This window comes from Maniola jurtina, chromosome 3, assembly GCF_905333055.1.
Source record: "Maniola jurtina chromosome 3, ilManJurt1.1, whole genome shotgun sequence".
Taxonomy (NCBI): Eukaryota; Metazoa; Arthropoda; class Insecta; order Lepidoptera; family Nymphalidae; genus Maniola; species Maniola jurtina.
The window spans coordinates 5,166,897-5,186,426 of record NC_060031.1 but is presented as its reverse complement, the minus strand read 5'-3'; the positions used below and the strand labels follow the sequence as shown (position 1 = coordinate 5,186,426).

At 37.6% G+C, this 19,530-nt stretch overlaps 1 long non-coding RNA gene across 1 annotated transcript; it reads right to left on the bottom strand.

The window, feature by feature from the left end:
- Positions 1-125: 125 nt before the first annotated feature.
- Positions 126-1,388, bottom strand: LOC123879069. Its single transcript, XR_006798941.1, has 3 exons — positions 1,345-1,388; positions 1,027-1,095; positions 126-419 (listed from the first exon to the last, which is right to left on the bottom strand). It is a non-coding gene; the product is annotated as an uncharacterized LOC123879069 (long non-coding RNA).
- Positions 1,389-19,530: the final 18,142 nt, after the last annotated feature.

Sequence of the window (19,530 nt, the reverse complement as noted above, 5' to 3'; positions counted from 1 at the left end):
TATTATTACTATATTTAACGTAGGCATATTTTATATTATGTTACTTTTGTGGCGGAAAGTTTCTGACAGTATTGAATATTAATTATTCACAATCTTCTGTAAAACATACTTACTTATATTATATCTACACTCAGACTTTAAGAAAAGTGAGTAATGTTATACATATGTACCTTTAGTAGGCAGCAGCTGATACTTATAAATTGGCCGTTTCTCAGAAAATAAGTACATAAATACAGTCTGGCGCTTCCGGGATCTTGCTCTATTATAATATAAAAAGCCAAGTAAAAGTCAAGAATTCTAGGTCAACAAAATTATAGAGAGCTGGACGTAGAAAACTGACTGAGGAAAATGCTCAAAACCTTCGTTTTTGTTTCATTTCTAGCCAGCTCTCGAAGTTTGTTTCGTTCGTCCTTTATAACCTGAAATTAAATGAATTAATGTAAGTCTTGCTGTTACCTAGTCAAAAATGCATAATTCTTTATGATGATAATAAAATTTAAAAAAATATCAGTAAAACAATTAGGTAATTTTTAATTTTAGAAATTATTTAAACTCACTTGTACCTCAAACCTTAAAATTAAGTATATATTATAACATGATATCTACTAAGTTTTTTTTTCCATAATAATTACTGTCTCTCTTTGCTGTACCTATTCTACTCCCTTTACAACCTCTCGCACTGCCAAGGGTCACTGGTAGAGATCTCTTATAGAGATAAGTGCTTCCCTGTCCACTTTATACAAATATACTTGTATAAATAAAAAAATTAATAAATTAATTAATTGTTGGTGTCTTTTTGTTTAACTATTGTCAAATAAAGAAAAGTGTAACATTACTACATATTTATTTGTAGATAAGTACCTACATACAATTTGAAAGAGCTTAGTGCTTACTGGTTGATGGTATTGACTATTGAGGATATCTTTCAAATATAGTTGGTATTGCATCTGATTTCAATTTATTTATTTTTAAACCAGAAACCTAACAAGACTCTTCCAAATGTTTGGAGCATAGACGAAAATATACCTTTCACTTCCAGATTTTCGTTTTATTGTCCAAATCCACGCAGTTCTAATTTCAGGACATTTTGGAAATCTACAAAAGTAAGCAAATGTTATTTATACGATAAAAGACAAATTTGATTTTATCGGTAAAGTGTGTACACATCACTACAAATGATGCCTAAAATAATTCATAAATTAAAATTAAATTGCGCTGTAAAACGTGATTTTTGTCAGTATTACACGAGATAATTACTCTTAAAACATGTAAATCTTTAATTTTTAGCGATTTTCGGAATAAAAGTCGCGGTTGGTATCGATGAAATAGTTATTAAAGACTTACCTATGAAAAGGCAATTCAGGAACTTGGACGCCTTCTTTCTTATATCTGGAGGCACAAAACACAGCGCCACACATTTGGTTTTTAGTTTTTATCTTAATTTTAACCCAGACTTTTGTGATTTTTAGAATTTTATAAAAACGCTGCATCAAATCCCAATGTTTTGTCTCCAAATGCTGACAACTACTGTCACCAGTTACACATACAGTGCGTTGTTGCCAGACTTATATGAGCTATCGCTTTTACCCGAACGGAGGTTCCCTGAAATAGACCGAGATAACAATATCTATTTGACAAATGGATGTACAAGAGCGGCAACAACCTATGACTACCTCTATTGTTTATATACTATCTCTATGGGCTGGGTCTTCCAATGGCAACCCACTGCCAGACCCCCGGCGTCTGGCAGGTGGTTTCCACGACACTGTCTGGCAATGCGTGACGTGGAAAATTGAACTTTTCACTTTGGCGTAAGATGTTTTAACACCTTTATTACCTGTTATCTCCCAAAGCTACCATGATCCAAACTTCTTAGTCGCTGATCGTTCCTCTCTGTCTTGGAGACAGTACGCAGCTCAGAGAAACTTCCAGCTTTTATAAAATAACGAAGGTGAAGCACGGGCTGGTATTCTCTCTATAGCGCCATTTTAATTAGAAACATAAGTACAAGTTACACCTTTCCATGTAGGTAATTTTTTGCTCTCCTTCTGCGGGCACCATACACTTTTAGCCACGCTAGTTTAGGCACTGGAGGTCTCAATGTACTTATTATTATAGTACAAGAGCTCTACATTTTAACGAAATTGGTTTAGAATACAGCGCATCAACCTATCACCGGCTCACTACTGAGAGTGGGTTTACTCTCAGAATGAGAAAGAAGGGTTTGACCACAATCCACACGCTGGCAAAGTGTGATTCGGCAGACTGCACAGTTCAGACACCAGAAAACATTATGGACAGCGCGTCCGCTAGAATCTAATTGAAAATGAAGTCTACTCTACTGTGCACCACGTCGTAGGTATATAAAGACCAAAGTTTCAGCACCATCATCTGTAGATATGCCTGTCATCATCATCATCAGCCTACAGGTCTACAGGTCTACACCCGGTCCTCAGCCTTCCTCATCCAGACACTTCCCGCCAGCCACTTTATATCGTCGGTTCATCATCTTGGAGGGCGTCGTCCCACACTACGCTTGCTTATACTTACGCGGGCGGACTCCAGTCTAGGACTTTACGGCTCCAACGGCCATCGCCTCTACCACAGACATGGCCTGCCCATTGCCACTTCAGCTTGCTAATTGTTCGGGCTATGTCAGTGACCTTGGTTCTCCTGCGGATCTTCACATATCTTATCGGATCTAAGGTATCTCTCAGGGAAACTCCTAACAGATATGCTTGTAGTAGCAGCAAAAGGCCAAAGATTTATCAGTTATTTTACAAAGCTATAATATCAGCATCAAGTTAATAATTACTTAAAATAGCCGTAAATAACCTCAATCCATGCAGCAAAGGACTGCTAGCGACATCTCTGAGCAAATAAACGCCGCCCTTGTTTCGAGTCCAAAGACCCAGCCTGGCCGCGGGGATCGAGGGGACAGGGGTAGGACGGCTTCGCTCTGCCACTATTGATCTCAGATTAAACTTATCAAGCGCTTCCTGCGCTTCATGTTTCTTCTTCATTAAACGCTCATCTTTGTTGCAGCGATGTAGCAGTGCCTTGAGTACTTCAACAGGCTCACACACATGCATAAGAAATAAATTGTGTTGGCAAACGCTTTCAGCGCTTTCAAATTTAACTTCATGCTGGACAGTAAGTTTTATAAAGCGCTTGAAGAAATTTAAAAGGTTGTACTGTTGTCAATGTGTATGTAATAGAGGAATTGGTGTGAGGGCGTACAAGATATCACCGGAAAGTGTCCAGAGCAGGTAAAGACGGGGATTATCCTGTAAATAATACAGCAACATTACATATTGACGATAGCTTAGGGTTTTTATATGAACGGAAGTTTTCAAATACTTAGTGTAATGGTAATTCAGACAGTTTACCTGAAAAGTTACAATATTATACTAATAACAATACCTAATTAACTTCTAAGTACTTATAGGAGATTTGCAAGCTCATTAAGGTAGGTAGATACTGTTGAATAGGGATGTTATTATAAATCTGAAAGCAAATGCTCATTTAATTCAGATAGAATTCAAATTAGACACGTCTAGGGAATAAAATACCTGAAGGAACATATTATATCTACTTATCTATTGTGAAAATAAACTACAAATCTATTTAAGTAGTTTTGGTAACAATCCATTTATTTGTACTAAGTAACATAAAAAAAAAAATAAACATCACTCCAAATTGAAATAAGCAGCCACGCAATACACAAAATAGTCTTTTTAACCCCCGACCCAAAAAGAGGGGTGTTATAAGTTTGACGTGTGTATCTGTGTATCTGTGTATCTGTCTGTGGCATCGTAGCGCCTAAACGAATGAACCGATTTTAATTTAGTTTTTTTTGTTTGAAAGGTGGCTTGATCGAGAGTGTTCTTAGCTATAATCCAAAAAAATTGGTTCAGCCGTTTAAGAGTTATCAGCTCTTTTCTAGTTTTCTTGTAGAAAAGAAGGTTAGATAACCGTTAGGTTCTTAATATTATGTCAATTGACAAATGTCAAGCTGTCAAGATGGACGTTGCCTAAATACATAATTATTTATTTGAAAATGATGTTTTGGAAAACTCAAATACTTTGGATCGTCGGGGGTGTTATAAATTTTTAATTTACACTTGTTAAATATGATACATTAATTGATATCAATACGAAAAGTTGGTTTATTTTAAACTTGTAATGCATTCATGTGAAAGATTTTCCTATTGTGGTACATTTAGCGCTTGAAATCTTAATTTTTTTGATTTTTGTGTAAGCGCGGCCTTAAAACACACTCAACGCAGGCACGAATCCCTTTTAATCCGACACCGGAACATCATCAGGATTCAGGAGATGTAGACCCCACAATACACAATTGCAAGTCTTCTCTTTGATTGCCTTTTCAACACATTTTGTGTTGAACGTATAGAAAAATCCTAAAACAAAATGTTTACAGACCTGAAGTTACAATCCAGGGGCCAACTCAAAATTTAAAAACCCCCGACACAAAAACCTCTATAAGAAAACTAGAAAAGAGCTTGATAACTTTCAAACGGCTCAACTGATTTTCTTCGATTATAGCTAAAAACACTTTCGATCAAGCCACCTTTTAGATAAAAAAAAACTAAATTAAAATCGGTTCATTCGTTTAGGAGCTACGATGTCACAGACAGATAAACAAATACACACGTCAATCTTATAACACCCCTTTTTTTGGGGTGGGGGTTCATAAAAAAATAAACGCACAGCAGACGGAAACCTGCCCAGCAAGAAGAAAATGATGTACTTATAGGAAAATGTTTAATAGGTACCTCACTTAATCTATATAGTCGCTCGTCCCCAACATGTCCCTCAGGACTTATAATAACCTAATCCCCAGCTATATTAGCCCTCCCGAACAGCCAATTTATTTAAACTCCAAATCCCTATAATCGTATTACCACAAAATAAGTAGGTATTTGTGGCATTACATTGTTCCCTTTTACCTTTATTTTGTTTTATCTACCGACGTTTATATCCTTACCAAGCCTTTTAATTTTATTTTATTGACTTGCAAGATTTCTCTAGAGAATCCCTCTCCTGCAAATTAATCTACATTGACCTAGTACCTAAGTAATAAATAAGACATCATTCAGTAAGTACTACTCGTACAACTACAATTTATTTGAAAACTGCACCAGCGTTTCCAGTAGTTAAATTCATCTCACCTGTGCGTGTATGTCTGTTTAAAAGCGTAGTTCTCAAAAAGTACGGAACGAATTTTATTTACGTTTTTATCAACAGAAAGGATACGACTAAGAGCAACCCAGAGCAATCAGTGCTGTACGTTTCTTTGGCTGCTTGTGCAACGCTTTGTCGATGAAAAAGCCGTAAGCAAAGCGTCATCACTCATCACACTAATTTATTTTGGCTGCTAGTCAACCAAGGGTCTATCGGAGAAGGTATAGATACACTCACATTGTTGATATGTGAATACGGATAGATTCATAGCCTACCTTGATTCAAGTTATCATTCCATAGATTAGAAAGCATCTTTTCCACAACAGTCATTTCTCTCATTCGCGATTGTAGGACTAGGTATAGTTTCTGCAGTCCTTTGCGCATTGGACTGCTTAAATGCCTGTAACCTAGAGTACCTACAGAAGAATTTGTCTAGAAATTATCTACGTTGAAATTTTACTAATTTTGACCATCAAATACATAGGCACGGATCGGTAACGTCTGTGATTGGAAGCACGAAACGTTTCTAATAATGCTTCTGGCGTCCATGTAGGTACCTACCTACGAGACCCAACTTAGAACTTAGACATATTATGAAACACAACTCAGAAATACTTTCAAGGCAAGATTGAATAGGTACTTATCTTCTAGACAAGTGCGTCCAAACCTAGAATTTAGAGTATTTTCTAGACAAGTTCATCCAAACTTAGAATTATTATTGCTTTCCGTTTGGCAGAATCGGAGTCAAGACTCAAACATCTGTGCAAGTCTATCTTGGATAAGAAAAAACTAATCTCAGTTAGACAACATCTAACATCTTGAGTCTACGACACCACGTGGTTCCTTATTAAGTATTCAAATGTTTCTCATCACAAATCATTACTGGGAGATAATGGGATGAGAGTTGACGCTTTATTTCTAATGGCCTGTTTAACAACCTACAGATAACCTTTATCTAACGGATAAATTTGATATTTTGGCAGATTCCCTATACAAAAACTGTCCAAACGTCTTTAATCGATAACGTTTATCTGAAGATTGTGAAACAGGCCCTAAATGTAATAATTTCTTCGTAACAACAAATATTTACCTATGTTATGGTTAGGTTTAGGTACAAAAACTGCTTATTTGTCAATTTAAATTTTAAATGTTAGATTAGATAAACATTTCAAATGTCCATATTATATAGGTATTTATTTACCTAACAGTTTTGCAGTGAAGACAGAGGTATGCAAAGTGAAAGATTTTAGTCCTGGAAAGGCATTTAATTTAGCATAAAAGTAAGGAGAGGACAACTTTGAATAGCTTTCACAGTGGCTGCGAGTATTTACCTATTAGGTATTTTGATTTCATTTTCGTTATAGGACCTATTATTTTGTTGGGCTAATTTCTACATCTCAGTCCATTTTCGGATTTTTACGTTATTTTTACACGACTGCCCCAAAACAGGAGTGAAACGTTTTTAGCGAGCATACAGTATGTATGTGAGTTTCTTTATTCCACCATAACTTCTAAATGTCTTAACAGATTTGGACGTGTGTGGCATCGTTAGAATCCTTAGTTAATTTCTAGTGACACTAGCTATTAATTTTTCAAAAAAGTGCAATATGGTGGGCTGTATGCCGCCGTTTTTCAAAATGAAAAACATCACTTTTTAACCCCCGACCCAAAAAGAGGGGTGTTATAAGTTTGACGTGTGTATCTGTGTATCTGTGTATCTGTCTGTGGCATCGTAGCGCCTAAACGAATGAACCGATTTTAATTTAGTTTTTTTTGTTTGAAAGGTGGCTTGATCGAGAGTGTTCTTAGCTATAATCTAAAAAAATTGGTTCAGCCGTTTAAGAGTTATCAGCTCTTTTCTAGTTTTCTTGTAGAAAAGAAGGTTAGATAACCGTTAGGTTCATAATATTATGTCAATAGACAAATGTCAAGCTGTCAAGATGGACGTTGCCTAAATACATAATTATTTATTTGAAAATGATGTTTTGGAAAACTCAAATACTTTGGATCGTCGGGGGTGTTATAAATTTTTAATTTACACTTGTTAGTTAGTTTTTTGGTAGGGCAGTCGAGTTTTTAATTTTTTAAATTAAGTATAGGTAACTTATTTAGGGTTATAAGAATAGGTTAGGTATACTTACTACTAAGAATGAAGTGAAAGAACATGAGGTTGTCTCAATATAGCAAAAACCTATAACACCTATTGGTAGGTACTCCCTGTGTCCTACTTTTGTCATTAAAAGAAAATCTTCCTTAATGTGATGGTCATCTCTAGGACTATAATTAAATGTGTAAAGCGTGTTTCTCATCACAAATCATAAGCTAAGCCGCGCCGTCAAAACATAAATAAAGGCGCCTACAGACAAGCGGAGGAAATCAAATAAAGGGGCTTTCAGACAGGAAGAGCGGCGACGGCGCGCTCTGGCATTAATGGATTTATTTAGATGTCATTTTTTATGTGGGCGGGGGCTCGCGCTGTGAGCCGCCTGCGCGATCTTTGTGTGGATGCGCCTTTTGTATTATTAATAATTACTTCTTCTTCTTCGTTCTGTCCTTATCTCACGCTATAATGAAGTCGGCACAACATCTTCTTCCACTCGCTTCTGTCATCCATCAACGCATTATCCACCCCGTTTATACGCATATCCTCTTGTGTCTTCATCTTAAAATTAGGCCATTTCTCTAAAGAACCCTTTACTTGTTGGACCTATGTACTCACACAAATTCGGTCGAGATTGTAGGTATTACATCCAAGCTTACCTACAATGTAAGTAAGTGAAAATAAATTTGAACAATTATATCCAGAGATCTGGGTAATAGGATAACTTTTCAGGCTAGAGAACTATTTCAAAACAGGTTTTCGTAGAAATATAATCCTGTTCAACAACGAGTAATATTAGGATTTTTTTACAAAAAAGACAACTTTTATTCAAGTTCACTTTAACAGAAGACTTAAAACCCTAGCGCGATTGCCAGCGCTTTCTATACAAAGGTACAGGAAGTAGTTTGGTTCTATTCAAACTAAATGAAATGTTGTAGATAGGAGTACATTTTAGAAACAAATATCTATGTCTGTGGTTTGTCAGATTTCCGTAAAAATGTGTAGTTTCAAAGTCACGCCCGTTCAAAGATTCTTATGTAAATCTTTGAGCTTCGTAACTTTAAAGCTAGGTACCTTACATATTTTAACAGAAATCTAGAAATCCACTGAAACAAATATTAGGGCCTAGGGGATATTTAAAGGTGTTTAACTATTACGAAGTCCTTTATTAATGTATCTTTGTTGGAAGTTGGAACAAGAAAATAGTAGAATTAAGCCAAAACTTTACTTTATTGAAAATTTCAAAAACTAGACCATTGCAAGCACTTCACTTAACAGTGTCGTCATTAATCATCTACTTAAAATAATAATAAGTCGTATCCACATTATAATATCGTAACAAATGTAAGCCCTCCGTTATCCCTTGAACGCGTGTTCCATCTCAGCGGACAAGGTCTATGTGTGAGTGAGCTCCAACAACGCACACATACGCAAATTAATGCATTTCTCACTTCCACACATAGAAATACCGTGTAGCTACAGGGAAGGCTACACACGGATGTGTGTGCGTGACCCGGCATTGGTATTTTGATTGGTCATGCATTTTACGTGTTTATAGCCTCGTGGTCTCCCGTGCGGGCGAGCGCTGCGCTATAAAGGTATAATTTATGCAGATACTTGGCATAGTGCCGGCAGTGGTGTGAAAAAACGGGACGCGATGTTAAAATAGCGGGACTTGTCAAATTGCCTTTGCCACTATATGAGTAGCAAAACCAAAGATAGAAGACGCAACATATTAGTTTTTGGTAGTGAATAGCCTCTTGAGTTAATATATAAATTATCCAGCTTAGCCTAAATATGTCACTCATCGTCATAATGATGAGCTACAGTATCGAAAGAGTTATAATCTCACATTAGGTATAGCATAAACCCATGTAGGTAAATGTTCAGCAAAATAGGTACTTGTTTCCATAAGCATTGAATTAGGCAGGCACAGTCTATGCAATAAGTATGTTAAGTGAAACAAGTTTGAAGGTTTTAATATTACCCACAGATATTACCCTTTAGGTTCCAAATGGAAGCTTCAGTTTTAGCACATGAGTAGATAAATTTAACGCTAGCAATGATAACTTTTATTCTTGGTAACAACAACATTCCAAAGCGATTGCTTAGGAATGTTGTTCTTACTCAGCTAATCACGCGCAGACCCTTGATTTGACAATTTAAAATTCAAATAAGGTCTTGTGTAAGGCTAATTAAATACCTAGTACTTAGGAAAAACTTTGAGTTTATTTTTGGGGTAGGTACCTATATAAATGATTTACCTCAGGCTAGATTTAAGAGAAGCGGTAATATCTACAATGCTGTTGACACAGTAAAAATGGAAGAACATCATAAAAAGAGTGATTTCGAAGGAGAGCCACTATCCTAAACGTTGAGGGAGCGACATAGGATGGAGAAAAGTTTTAGTTCTCAAAATCGGGACGTCCCGCCAAAATCGGGACAGCAAACAACACTATCGACCGATACCTAAGGGCTTATTTTACCGATAAGGCATCTAATGTAACGTAATCGTATGGTTTTCGGCATTATGCACCGACTGGGAGATATAAAATGTATTTTTACATCGGCCGTTGATTTGATGGGTCTTTTACTCCCTGCTTATTGAATCCTGATATGGGTTTAAGTAGGTATTGGTAGTTAGATACCGTTTCCATAATAAGAACTTCCAGTTTTAACTAAACTGCCAGAACTAAAGAGCGAAAGCACCTTCTCACAATTTGTCTGAGAAAAGTTAGTTGTAGGCAAAAGTAAAAAAAACAGTCATAAATATTGAAGATAGATAATATTATTACCTACCTAATTTTGTTCATTTCTAAATTGAAAATGATCTTTACCGTAGAGTGGATGTTATTTTAATATGTAGTAACCTTGGTAGTAATATGCTTTTAATAAAAAAAGTTCTGCAAAGGAAGGAAAGCAGCAAAAGGTGTTGTTACTTCACCATTATTTTCAATAGCTACGTACTTTAAAGAAGTAAAGAGTTGGCCCTTTTAGTATTATAATAGAATATTAAAAAAAAATGAATCCCACATAGTCACATAGTGATCAAAGATGTCCTGATTCCTGGCCCTCAGGCCCTAAAAATGTCGTTCAACACAAAATGTATAGCGAGTTTCGAATTTTTATGAACGCGCGTAGAAAAACCAATAATATAGGGCAAGTGAAACATTGTCAGTTTATTCATGTCATTAATTTTATAGTATTTGCCATAATTCAAAATGCGTAACTTATTATAATTCAATGTGTATTTTATAAACAACAGCTAATTAGAAAAACAATTTGTTTTCATAAAAAGGGCATTTTAACTTCCTAATCCATCATTCTCATCGGTACTTAGTGGCTATTAAAATACTTGCATCAACATTAACTACCTTAATGGCCATTGTTTGACCATTTAAGGGCACGAGATCACACAAATATGGAGATTGTCGAAAATAGAGAAGTTAAAGTTGCACCATTAAAAAGTCGTTAGTGCGAAGACACATGTCCCGTGGTTATTTTAAACTGGATTGCTTTATCATTTGTAGGTAATTTACGTACGGTGGGCTGCATACATTAGCAATTTACAGGATAAATAACAAGTTTTGGCGTGAACACCTATTTCTTTTTAGGCTTTTTATAACTTTCGTACTTACACGGAATGAATTTAAAAGAAGTTACTCGGCAGTTAGGGCTATCTAATGTCCCGATGGTAAAACTTAGCTACTACTTTATAAAAAGTTTCAGTTTCTCCTGACTTTTCTCTCTTCTATTGATATTTTCTTTAAAAAGATGTCGGCCTGTTAATTTTTCATAATTTGACAAAACTTATGTGTAGGGTAGTAGTTTTACGTTCTATGAGGTATCTACCAAATTTATAGGTTGTTTTAACTAGGTACTGGTAGGTAAGTAGGTACCTACTTCGGCTTCGCAACCCGGTCGGTTAGGTACTCAGTACTCTGGTTCTCTTACGGATCACCTCATTTCTGATTTTATCACGTGGAGAAACTCCAAGCATAAAACTCTGCATCATCGGCAGAGAGACTCTGTACTTTCTTATGAGGCCCATCGATACAAACATAATCATCCGAGACAGTCAGACTCATTGTAATATATGTTTTCACTACAAATCATATAAGATTTCCGTAACGTGTAGTTTGTCGTTGTCGTATGGGGCGATATCCTGTAACTTTGATAAGTTTAAGAAGTCAGCCTTATTATTGGGTGAAGGAAAACATCGCGAGGAAACCTGCATGCCTGAGAGTTTTCCATAACGTTCTCAAAGTTGTGTGAAGTCTACAAAATACTTGACCAGCGTGGTAGACTATGCCCAGACCCTTCTCATTCTGAGAAAAGACCGTGCTTATAGTAGTGAGCTGACGATGGGTTGATCATTGAGATACCTACTCTTTATCCATACTTCCATAATATACGGATACTAATATAGATACGAATAAGTATACTGATTTTACTAAGAATTAATATTATAAATGCAAAAGTGTGTCTGTCTGTCTGTCTGCTAGCTTTTCACCGCCAAATAATTTAACCGATTTTGAGGAAATTTGATAAGTAGGTATAGATAGCATTTGACGGCCAAATAATTTGACCGATTTTGAGGGGTAGTACGTACAGAGTTAGCTTACGTCCTGGGGACGGACATAGGCTAATAGCTTTTATCCCGGAATATCACAGAGTCCTTAAATGTCCATCCTTTTAATCGATTAATATGTTTAGTAAGTACTTATAGCTTGCGTCTCGGACGCAACAGGGGCTCGGGTGCATAAGCAACTTTTTATCCCGGAAAGAGTTCTCAAGGCATTCCCCATAGGTAAATGTAAAATTTTAGTAAGGAGTAGTTTGCGTTTGGTGCGATGTCGGTCGCGAGGGTCACAGTACGCTGGCGGCTGCGTAGGCAGCAATCTAAGCGTATTAGAGCGCGCGCCGTCGCGTGACGCGGGGGACGTTGACCGCGCCGCGCAGCAGTAAGCAGTCGCGGCAAGGGGCTCGCATACTGAGCGTTAGTGACGTTATGTGTTTATCTAAACATTTTTAGGATTCCGTACCTCAAAAGGAAAAACGGAAACCTTATAGGATCACTTTGTTGTCAGTCTGTCTGTCTGTCTGTCCGTCCGTCCGTCCGTCGTGTCTGTCAAGAAAACCTATAGGGTACTTCCCGTTGACCTAGAATCATGGAATTTTGCAGGTAGGTAGGTCTTATAGCACAAGTAAAGGAATCAATCCGAAAACCGTTAATTTGTGGTTACATCATTTAAAAAAAATTAAAATGTGTTTCAATTTTCAATATAAGATAACTAGGTATATTAAGACAGACGCCCCCCGGACGGACAGCCAACATCAAGCGAGTCCCTATAAGATCCAAAGGAGTCCAGCAGTGGGTGTCATCGGTTGATAATGATGAATTAAAATCAAATTAAACATTTTGTTTACGTTAAATATCCCTAGAATGATCAATTTGTTTAGTGGCATTATTCCAGTTTACAGAAAAATACGGTTCCGTGTGTGGTCAGCCTTATTAGTTGTTCCATTAACAGGGTTGTCTCTGGCACGATAACCATCCGCGTTGCATCAATGAAACCAGCGTCAGATAATTAGTGCTTTCCACTGCGCAATTGCGCTTTGACTCAGATAAAAGGATTACGATGGATTAACTAAAGTCCCCCCTAGCTGGATAGCTAACTTCAAACAAGACGCGGGGAGCTGCTGGATTCAGGTGGGGCAAGACCGTAGCCTGTTAAAGCACCTACAAGACCCAAGAGAGTCTAGATCGGATATCATCGGTTGATAATGATGACGATGGACGAAAATCTACGCTATTTATACATTTTGTACCAATTACATAGTATCCCTAGCATAATCAATTTATTTAGTGGTATTATTTCAGTTTCCAGAAAAATACCATTTCGTGTGTGGTCAGCCTTATTAATTGCTCCATTAACAGGGTTGTCTCTGGCACGATAACCATCCGCGTTGCATCAATGAAACCAGCGTCACATAATTAGTGCTTTCCACTTCGCAACTGCGCTTTGACTCAGATAAAAGGATTACTGAAGCACTTTCCTCCCTACCTGTAGTCTAATTAATTAATCTAATAAATTATAGTAATTGCATTGCGTAAATCGGGAAGTAGGTCTAATGTCGAAAAGATATAATTTTATCCTAGTTGGATTCTCGTTACCCCATAGATATCTTCAAATCTGTTCAGGCATTTATTAGAAGTTATGATGGAATAAAAAAACTCACATACAAATTACAAACATACATAAACACTGAAAATTTCATTTTTGGGCAGCGTGTAAAGAAAGAGTTTTGCATGATATGATGATGATGAAACCGGTAATGTAATTAATTTATATTAATAACATTAATTGACTTTATGATTGATTTTGACTCACTCCAAAGAGGTTTAGAAGTCGATATTGTGTAACACCCCTGAATCGCTTAGGTAGGTACTTCTTATCCAGTTACGCCTAGTTTGCATTTGCTCACTAGTGCCAAATGTAGTCGTTCACCCTGTGTGTCTATGCGTGTCTGATGCAAGACAGGAGCAACGACCGTCGCGAATCCAAAACGCAATAACGGTTCCGTCGTCGTCGAGTCTTCTAACCTCTAGAATCTAGATTGTCGTCTCAGAACAGATGTGCGAAGTGCGAACCTATGAGTTAAGAGTATGTATGAGTTACAGTATTTTTTTATTCATTTTTTATTTAGGTAAGTATATGGACGACAGGTTACAATAAATTTTGGTTACACAATGATATAAGTACATATTATTGCTATATTATAGACCCACTTAGTGATTACAACAACTTGCGATGTTTTTTTTTAAATAAAGAAGGGGCCTCCTGTGCCTCCGATGTGGCGGTCGGAGACCTTGTGCATCTTATAGGCACTATAGGGTTCTACTTTAGGCTGATTGACTGCGCCATCTAATGTGATTTAGTAAATTAAAGTTTTCGTGAACACATTTTTTTTTTGTGTGATAACCACAAATCCTCATTTTCGTTTTTTTTTCCTTTACTGGTGTTATAACCCTATAGGTTTTTTTGACAGACACGACAGACGGACAGACAGACAGACAACAAAGTGACCCTATAAGGGTTCTATTTTTCCTTTTGAGGTACAGAACCCTAAAAAAATAATGATCCACAGATTTAGGTACTCTACTATTACGTTACACATTTCAACAAAAGTGGGCATGTACTATGTAGGTAGGTATAGATATTAGTTTGTAGGAGTAGCGTAGTTCACGTCAGCACTAACATCACCAAATATTACATAGATCGTGATTTGTGGCAGCAAATGCAGGAGCAACGACCGTCGCGTCGCGAATTCGAGCTGGCAGCACCGTAGTAACGGTGTTCCAAGAGTATACCTAGTTAGGTAGGACGCCTAGATATTATTTTCTCAGATGCAGACAGCGATATTAACGACCGATATTTTATTTTACTTCATAATATCTATTCTAGATGCCTTGACATCTGGCCACATGCACCTTTTTTTCGAGAAGAAAATCTTCCTAAGATACCCGCTTGGGCTATGTGGGATTTTACCCACTAAAACCCCCTCGGCGGCCCTCCTCCGCCTTAATTTACTTTTAACTTATTTTTATTATTAAAAGTATTATATCCGCAGGTGGTAACGTATATACTTACGACGGTCACCTTCATATTAAGTTACTATGATACTACCTATTCTGTGTACTACATTATAGTACATTATAGTAGTAGTATAGTATACTACATTATAGTAACTTTTACTTGTAGGCAAGCGCGCTCCATCTTAGGCTGCATCATCACTTGCTAGCAGGTCTGATTGCAGCTAAGCGCTAGTCTATAAATTAAAAAAAAAACATTAGGGATATTATTGTGTAAATATAGCAATAAGGAGCTGGTAACAAAAACTGTGATTGATGAATTACCCCCTGTCGGAGTCCCGGCCCCGGCACACGCGGGGCACCGTTACCATTTGCATCGCGACGGTCGTTGCTCCGAATTAGCCAGCAATTTTGTACTTCACATTATGTTGCACTAACGATCTTATAAACAAATTCTGCCTTCGTAGGTATATAAGTACCTAAATACAATCGATCTCAGATCCGTTCCTAAATAATTATATCATCACTGGCAAGTAGCAACAGACACTCTGAAGAAATCTCCCCTCCTCATCCAAAATTCCTCAGTGCCTCTCCTAGGGAGGATTAGAGATGAATATGCTGTAAGAAGAGCCTACTTGGATTATTCAAGTTACAAGACAAGCATAAAGTGGCAGCTTTTCGTATCGGAAGCCTAGATTCTTTTTGAGAATTTATGCCCTTTCATATTATGAAAGGTACCCCATTTCTAGTTATCTTACTTTAAAAATTGAAAATACCCTAATTATTTGTTATTTGTTCATAAACACATTTTTTTATGTAACCATAAATTCACGATTTTAGGATTTTTTCCTTTCCATGTGCTATAAAACCTACCTACCTTCCCATGATTCTAGTTCAACGGGAAGTGCCCTATAGGTTTTCTTGACAGAAACGACAAACGGATAGACGGACAAACAGACAGACAGACAAACAAACAAACAACAAAGTGGTCCTATAAGGGTTCCGTTTCGCCTTTTGAGGTACGGAACCCTAAAAATTAGACTGGATACCTACCCGGACGACGGACTCCCCTCATGAGTTTCAAATGCGTCGCAGCACCGTCCTCAATACCAAGCTAAGAAAGAGACAAAATATTCACTTTTCACCGAGAGTAAGCGAGAGAGAAAACACCAGTAGAATCCGAGTAAATTGCTCCATGATTGGATAATTATTTTATTGATACAGTTAAATGGATATTGAAACAGACTCTCAATAAATCGAGGGAACAGTGATGTTGTAATTAAGTAATTACTGGAATACTCATCTAAGTTATTAATAGAACGAGTTACTTACATATCTATATGATTGATGTTGTTGGTTTATTGGTGACATACCTATAATTGAGTTTAAACTTATAATTATTATTAATGTTCCTAATGTTTTTGTAGGGACAGTAACTAATACCTACCCCTATTATCCATTTCCGAAACAAATCGAAAAGTTGGAAGGTATAAATAACGATTAAGTAGAATCTCCATCATTGAGAATTAGCTTAACTAATGCCCAGGCAGACTACACATAATTTTCAGTCAGATCACCTCTTGCTTCAAGATAAGAGTTCTCAACTCTCAAGATTTGCAGCGTGTGAAAAGTTACTCCATCAAAAGTATAGGAATCAAAAGAAAAAGTTGAACATAATATTATACCGTAAGTCGTAACAGATAAGACCATAGCCACATTAGCTTTTCCCTTTATGTTAAAAAGTTATCAGAAAAACAAGATGTCAACTCATAACTCCTTTCATGTGGGTATTTATTCGAGCGGCGCGCAATAAAAATCAAGAAAAACCATCAACTAACAGCTAAAATGAAGCCATGTTTGTGTAACAAAGAACGATACTAATTTGTGAGGCTAATTTTATTGGCATTTAAATTCTGAAATAACGAAGGGATACCGGACTAGATACGAACGAGCACAAGCTAAAATCAGCTTTATACCTGTAGATTCAAAGTGTAATTCCTTTTGCAGGGTAAACGACGGCCCCCATCAACAGAATAGTGTGAAAATTTTAGATTCACAGAACTATTTGTGAACGATCGTAAAATGCTTTCATTAGTGGCTATAATGAATGCGGAAAATTGTTTTTAGCAGCAAGAGAGTGGTAAAATTGCCGAAACACGACAGCAAAGCTTGCTTAAATGGTAAGAATATTGTCTGCTGAAAGAAAGCGATGATTTTTTGGTGAAGATAAAGGGTCTATCAGATCGTATTTTACAGGATATGATAGCGGTAACAACGCTTTGAATAGAAATAAGAAGATTAATAAACTTTTACGTCGTCACTGGTTTGGAATGCCCTTCCTATTGAGAGAAACCAACAAGAAATTCGGTATGGATTGATACTTGATCGTTAGGTATTATTTATGGGAAACATTTATAGCCAGAGAAGAAGATGAAGGAGAGAAGAGAAAGAAGGAGTCTTTGTAGAATACAGTTACTAAAATAGTCATACCAGCAAACAGATACAAAGCAATCAAAAACGATCGTTTAGCTGCAAGGTTGGCCACAAGAAAACCCTTTTCTGATCTGGTAAATTCTATCGACGATTCAAAAGCACTTGAAAAATGTTATTTGAAAAAATCTTTCTATTTCTTCTTCCGTCAGCAACGGATTGCATTCAGCTTCATATTCCTACGCTGGATCCAGGCGATGCAATACCGCGGAGTTAAGATGTCCTCCAAGAGATCAATGTCCAGCATTGGACATCTCTTGATTGACAACGACGTGGACTACCTACCTACTGTCTAGTCTTTGTGAGGTAAAACTGTTCAGCGGCACTTGTGATTCCCTGCACTCTCTTTCAGATTTTACGTAGGACTTTTTCAGCGACCATGGACGCCGACTTTGCCAATTAATCATGATGAGTTGGTATTCTTCTTGTTTGTGTCAGGTCAAGCATACTTTTCGGGCGTAAAGTCCGGAAGCCCTTCACGACGGGGTAGCGGCGATCATGGACAACCCCCGCCTCGTTGTGCAGGGCTTCCAGGCGGTAGACACGGGGAGTCCGGCTTTCAAAAGAAGCCAATCCTCGAGTCCAAACGCGAACCATCGTGTTGCTGAAGCGCATCAGACGGTATGTAGGGATCCTATTGGTCCCCTGGAGGAGGGTCCTCAGCAGACGCTATGGCTGGGTTGCGCGAACGTGTTTGACCCTCGTAGCACAACCACCAGAGGATGATTAGAACACCGTGGGGTTTTAGTCAGTAAGAGTCTGATAATTACCTCCGTGCCTCCCCGGCCGGGTATCCATGAGGATTTCCCCACGAAAAAAGTCAACTATACCTTTCTCTTCACTTCTATTTCTGTGAATCAAGTCAACGTTTTATCCTGCATAGAATGCTCGTGTTTTAATTTTTTTTTAACATTTTAATATTCGATGGCAGCTTTAAATATATTGTAGAAACTTAGACCGTAAGTAAGTATATAGAGGCAGCCCGCACGTTTTACCACCATTTTGTGGTTTGGATGAGCTGTTAAAACTATTTCGGGATGGCACCTATACGGGTCTGGCGTGTTTATACTACCCGTATTAGGATTGAAGCTTGGCAGGTTCCGATGAAGAATTAGGTATTCTATGTCGATGTTGGCAGATGAAAATTATGTAACACAGCAGGTTAGGAAGGGCCGGGGTCAGAAAATTCAGTTTCTCGTCAATTTCTTTAAAGGCAAGGCATCGCTATTTGTCATCACTTATGTCATCTCGTGAATTATGAATGCGTCTATGCAATGAGAAAGATATGGTTGAAATTTATCAGACATAAGGAGATCTGTATAGGAGAACCCGTTACCAGAGTAACCAACATTGCTCAGCAGGTTGCGAAGCTGAAGTGGCAATTGGCAGGGCATATAGTTTGAAAAATCGATAGATGTTGGGATACCAAGGTGCTGGAATGGCGACCTCGAATCGGAAAGCGCAGCGGTGGAAGACTCTTTACTAGGTGGGCAGACGACATCAAAGTGAGCCGCTGGATTCAGGCGGTGCAAGACCGTGGCGTGTGGAAGTGCCTACAAGAGACCTGTATCCAGCAGTGGACGTATATATCGTTTGACGATGACGATGATGATGATGATTGGCGCTGTCAGTATTGCATGGGGTTGCTAACTATGTGTACAGCCGAAGCAGTCAGTCAGTAAGCACGGTAGGATTTTCTTTCTACTGTTGCATCGATGGTTTTCTGTTAAAAACATTAGGTTTCACTTATTCCGATGTTTTAGTAACACTATGATAATAATATTGTCGTTTATGTAGGTAGGTATTTACGGCAAGAGTCCACTACTTAATACAGTTTACGTATAGTAAAGCATTTATCTTATCAACAGAACAGTTATCGGCACTTAAGTACTGACGCACTTGGCACTTCAAATTGATCCGCCTTGTTACGCTGATACTAGGTACGATAAATGCCCTAATCATATCATTGATTACAGTATACTACATTATTGTATACTAGTTGATCCGCCCCGGCTTTGCTCGGGTGGGCTTGCTTATTCCATAGACAATTGAAGCGACAATAAAAATGTTTTAATACAATAGTAAGTACACCTTGGACTTCGTCTGTGGTGGCGTTTGCTGGCGCGCGTGTTGTGAC